Source organism: Barbus barbus (genome assembly GCF_936440315.1).
Source record: "Barbus barbus genome assembly, chromosome: 47".
NCBI classification, from domain to species: domain Eukaryota; kingdom Metazoa; phylum Chordata; class Actinopteri; order Cypriniformes; family Cyprinidae; genus Barbus; species Barbus barbus.
The window spans coordinates 24433203-24439202 of record NC_136725.1 but is presented as its reverse complement, the minus strand read 5'-3'; the positions used below and the strand labels follow the sequence as shown (position 1 = coordinate 24439202).

At 33.7% G+C, this 6000-nt stretch overlaps 1 pseudogene across 1 annotated transcript in view; it reads left to right on the top strand.

Annotated features, from left to right (window-relative positions):
* The window catches only part of LOC306866270 (WD repeat-containing protein 70-like), a 57028-nt pseudogene that overhangs the window by 2224 nt on the left and 48804 nt on the right, over window positions 1-6000 (top strand). Inside the window, exon 4 of the transcript in view lies at window positions 1133-1247. The product of the transcript in view is annotated as a WD repeat-containing protein 70-like (transcript). The remainder of the gene's footprint in view (window positions 1-1132; window positions 1248-6000) is intronic.

The window sequence follows — 6000 nt, the reverse complement described above, 5'->3', positions numbered from 1 at the left end:
ACCTGGTAGATTTACCCAAATCCAATTATATCTCATGTTTAACCACTACAGAGACATCAGAGCCAGCGGCAGATGTCAGAGGCACTAGCCGAGGTGATGATACATGAGCACTGAGCGCCTGGAGCTCCGAAATCAGCTAAGCACATTTTCAAATAGGCGCTGTTTTTATTAATAAAGCGCAGATTTGAGTTTTAAACAACTACATCCTTGCCTGAAATACTTTTAAAACTACATTTCATGACACAATAACAGTAATACTTCAAAAAATTCTGTGAATATGGCGGTTGAAATACAGTGCTGCGTGAATTCAACCAATCAGCAATCAGCATTCAATTTAAATATTTAAATATGAAATAAATGTATATTTTAAATATATATTTTTAAAAATATTATAAATATTTTTTTAATCATTAAAATAACTTTATAGAGATGCATAATATAAAATACAAATATTTTACAAGTAGAATTAAATACATTTCATCCTCAAATTCCCATTAATTGAATGCAAAAACATATATTATAATATAATATAAAAATTATTTAAATTCTATTGTAAAAAGTAAACATTATGGTAATATTTGATGCATATATCTTATGCTTATGTAGATAAACATTTGTAGCATTTATAATGTTTTACAGTCATGAAAATGATTATATTTTACAAGTGGAAAATGAATCCTATTTTCGTGATGTATATTTTTTTTGCATTTTACAATTTCTTGTTGTTAATTATAATTAAGCACATTTTATTCCTATTAATTTATTGCAAAAATAAAATTGAAATCACATTTTCCATACAAAGGCTATTTTTAAACAGGCCCTGGATCTCTGGTCCAATCAGCTAAATGCAGCCAGATGCTGGGTATTTTTGTTCTTGTCTTTTTCCTTGAAATCCTCCTGAAAGTGGAAGCCAATTGTCTCGAGATGTTGAACTGTAATTGACTGAGCCCGAGTGCGGTTTACTAAAGCGCCACGCAACATTAACGAGTTCATCAGCCCAGGTACGGTGGCATCTTTTTACCAGCAGAGCGGCCAAAGAAAACACATGTGGAGCCCATAAAGCCGCTGACCCGCAGAGGGTAACAGGAATTGACACGATGGCCGTGTTTTCTTCTTCTCTGTGCTCTCACAGAGTCATTGACACCGTTTACAGCCTCTCCAGGACCGCAGCGCTCAATCTGACTCTAATTGTGCTCAATTCTCTCTCAAACAGCGCAGAGATGATGAATCGCTTCCAACTGGACTCGGTTTGCACAGATTACGCTGTTCTCTTGTGCTTGTACTGTATTAGCACACACATGGGTCACATTACACACCACAACAAAGAAATACAGCTTGCTTTAAAATTGAGACTTTTTAAGACCTTTAATACTTTTTGCTTTTGTTTTTTTAATGACAGTGAAGCAATGCAAAAATAATGATATATTATTCTGATTGTATTTATGCATCATGGGACTGTTTGTAGTGCAGCTTATAATTTATTTAAATAAAAAGTTAGTGCATTAAAGTGATGAGAATGAAAGAAAAGTAAAATGTCGGGATGAACTATTTTACTAACATTTTTAAGACCATTAATATATTTGACCTTATTTTCATGAAAAGTAAGCACATTGTTAGAATAAAATAATTTTTAATAAATATGATTAATTATTATAGGAATAGAATATCATACCATATATATCACACCAAAGTAATACAATAAAAATATTATTTAAGTATTAACCAGCCTGTCTATTTGAAGAAAATACAGCCTTATTACCATTATCTTATTACCATTAATAGTTCCTATAAAGCAAGATAACATTTTAATTATATAAATATATATATATATATAAACCAATATTGTATATTACATCAGTTTTAATATAATGATTTTAATATTTTAATTAAAATTATTTATATATAAAATATTTATACTTTTGCCAAAAAGCGACTGTTGGAGTTATGTTTTTGTAAATAAAGTCTTCATATTGAGGTCTTCTGAAGCGAAACAATCAGTCTGTGCAAGAAACTGAACATTATTTACAAGGTTATTACCTGTAACCCAGAGCCTCAGGCAAACAGGGAAATACTGAATGTGTCCCTGCAGCACAACAGCAGTCATGAGTAACACAGGTATATCTGTAGCAATAGCCAACAATACATTGTATGGATCAAAATTATACATTTCTCTTTTATGACAAAAATCATTAGGATATTAAGATCATGTTCCATGAAGATATTTAGTACATTTCCTACCATAAATATATCAAAACTTAATTTTTGATTAGTAATATGCATTGCTAAGAACTTCATTTGAACAACTTTAAAGGAGATTTTCTCAATATTTAGATTTTTTTGCTCCCTCAGATTCCAGATTTTCAAATATTGTCCTATCCTAACAAACCATACATCAATGGAGAGCTTATTTATTCAGCTTCAGATGATGTATAAATCTTAATTTCGATAAATGGACCCTTATGACTGGTTTTGTGGTCCAGGGTCACATGATAAATGACTTGCACCTCAGAGCGATCAGACGAAACACTGCTTTCTGAGGCGGATGCCTGTTATTTAGGAACGCAGTCGTTTAAGACAATTATACAGAAATATATTGATGACAGACTTTGCTCAGGCATTTCAGAATGACCAAAACAACATATAGATCGGTTCGCTGATTAAAGTTATCCCGTCTCATAGCGCAAACTCACATGACTTTTTCGATGCACATGGAGGAATTTATTCTGTAAATATGTTCCCATCATAGTTTATGCGCATTTTTTATGTGCATTTTCAGAATTTATGTGCATCTTGGCGTTTCCATCCAGGTTTTTAATGCGATATAGGTTTTTAATGTGGATGGAAACATGGCTAGTGACCGATGGAGGAACTGGAGCGCTGGACGAGTCATTCATCACAGGATCAGATACGCTGCTATGTTGGCTCATTTCCAGTCGGTGACTGTCAGATGTCTGAGTTTTGATTGAGTAACTAGTAGATCTGTGCTGCTCGAGCTGCGAACTGATTCAGACGCTTCACCAAAAACCAGAGATGTAACATTATTATCAATATCGCGATAGCAAAACTGTCTCGATGTTATCGTGGTCACATGACAATATGAAACGGTCCTCCGGGAAAAAGTTAGTTTTTAAAATATATTTAAACTTCTTATTCTAAAAGGTTTTAAAGTGGTGTTTTGGGTCATCATCTGTCAAAAGAACTCAAACCGAAAGCACAATATAATCTCTTCATCAAGTCTGTTTTTGCTGTGTTTTAAAGCGAAGCTGCACTTGGTTCAGACGGTCAGCTGTTTCTTGCACAGATCAGTCGTTTCGCTTCATAAGACCTCAATATATCATGTTCTCTGTATATGCTTTTATGACTCTCAAAGTGGCAGTAGCCATTGACTTACGTTTTGAACGATCCCTTTAATTATAAGGGTCAGAAAGAGACAAGGCAGTATGCGTCTTATGGATGCTTTTTGTCTGATTTGTGCTCAGTATCTGCTCTGCTTGTTCTCATGCTCGGAGGGTTTCTCAGTTCTCACGCTCTGTTTGTTTGCTGCATCTGGACGCTGTTTGTTGACTGAGGCGTAATGAGGTGTACATGAACTACATCAGAGAGGCCAGCGCACACTAAATATTGCACCTGGTCCTTCGGCCCGTCCGCAGACACGCTGTCCCTCTGTAATCAGTGTGTGACCGATGCTCGCGTCACTAATGTAGCGGGACAAACCGCTTCCACTGGCTTTGATTGGAATTAGCTTTCTCTCCTCTTCGGGTTCGTTATGCGCCATTGTGAGTGCATTTCAGCATCAGACATAAATATTGTTTTCTTCAATCATTGTCAATGTCTTGTTTTGCTGCTGAAAGATGCCAACTGGACGTCCATAACAGAAATACTTGAATGCAGTCAGTTTTATTATCATAGTTATTACTTCCACATGCGAGCACATTTGGCATACTCTATAGACACACTTGTGATTAGAACTTTCTGCTCACCAAGGCTGGATGAAATTTTTTAAAATATTGCAATTTAAGATAATGGTTTTCTGTGTGAATATGTGTTAAAGTGTAATGTATTTCTGTGATCTGCAGCTGTATTTCCAGCATCATTACTCCAGTCTTCAGTGTCACATGATCTTCAGAAATCATAATAATATACTGATTTACTGCTCAACAAACATTATTATTATTATTATGTAGAAAACAGTTATGCTGCACAATATTTCTGTTGAAACAGATACACTGGGGTAAGTGATATTTAGTTGAAAAACAAAAAAGTAATGAATATTTCTACTCATTACGGAGACATTAAATGGATCAAAAGTCACAGACTTTTATAATGTGGCAAAAGATTAAATAAATTAAATAATGCTGTTCTTTTGAACTTTCTATTCATCTGTGAATCCTGAAAAATAAAATGTATCCGAGTTCCCACAAAACTGTGAAGCACCACAACTGTTTTCAACATTGATAATAATAACAAGCATTATTAATAACTGAGCGCTAATGATAGTAATTCAGATTTGCATCACAGGAATAAATTACATTTGAAAATATATTCACACAGAAAACAGTTATTTTAAATTGTAATAATATTTCACAATTTCCAATGTATTTTTGATCAAATAAATGAAGCCTTGGTGAGAAGAAAAGACTCTTTCAAAAACATTAAAACACAAAAAATAAACACAACTAATAAAAAGAACAAGAGCACAAATAATAATAATTAAGCTTAAAAAATTATTAAAAACATTTTAGTATTTTAACAGTTTTTAGTTTTATATTTTATTTAATTTAACAAAAACAATATTTAATAGTTTTTGTGGGTGTTATTAGCGGTCAGTCATATTGGTCAGTAGCTCCAAGCAAACCATCTTTTGTTTCCTGTTTAGTCACTGACTGACAGGAAGCAGTTGTGATGCGTGATCGGAGTCAAATCATGCCAGATATCTGCTCTGAATTTGTGTTTTGTATCCCATGAGGCCAGTTGTGTGTCTTTGGGCGTCTTGAAGGTCAAATGAACAAATGCTGCAGTAAAGTATTCAGAACATATTTGTTATGATGCGGAGAATGAATGGCACGCTTTAATAATGCACTTTAAACAATGCAGCATGTGCTCATCATTACAGACCACCACTGACAGCTTTATTTATCCTCTCAGAATGACTTTATAAAAGCGTTCTGATGTTCTTCGATTGGACGCTCATTTCCTGTCTAAATGAACACTTTAAAGTCAACATTGGAAACATGTTCATTCAGTCGTTTTATTCATGTTAGGATGATATTTATTAGTAGTGGTGTTTAGTAAGAAAGATATTAATAATTCTAAAGTACCTTTTTTGATAATTTACGTTAATTAATCATCCATAGTAAGACCAAAAAATGTACTTTAATATATAGTCAGCTTTGTTGACATGCTGACATTAATTCAAATTATTTATTGGAATTTTATTCAGATTTGTATTTATTTATATGATTCAGTTATTTATTGTAATTTTATTTAGATAATAATTAATGCTACTTCTAATAATAATCAGTTCTTAATAATTAATAATTAGATATTATTTTTATATACACACAGTGCCCTCCATAAGTATTGGAACAGTAAAGACAAAATTGCTCTGTTGGCTGTGGAGTCAAGACATTTGTAAATATGATTAAAAGATGAATATGAGACAAAACTACAGAATGTCACATTTTATTATTAGCCGTTTCAACAAATTCATTCTGCTACTGTCATCATACATTAAGTCATCAGTAAAGTTGCGAGGGCCTGTTCCAGAGACAGCCATGCATGCCCATGCCATGACACCACCTCCACCATGCTTTACAGATGAGGCTGTATGCTTGGGATCTTTGCAAACTCTAATCTTGCCTTTCTATGTTTGGTGCTGGTCAGAGGTCATCTTGCTGGGTAGCATCTGTAATTCTGTGTCAAAGTCTCCTGAGGACAGTAGATTGTCAGAGCATCACCCCAGCTTTCTGGAAGTTGTTGGTGATTTTACAGACATGTCTT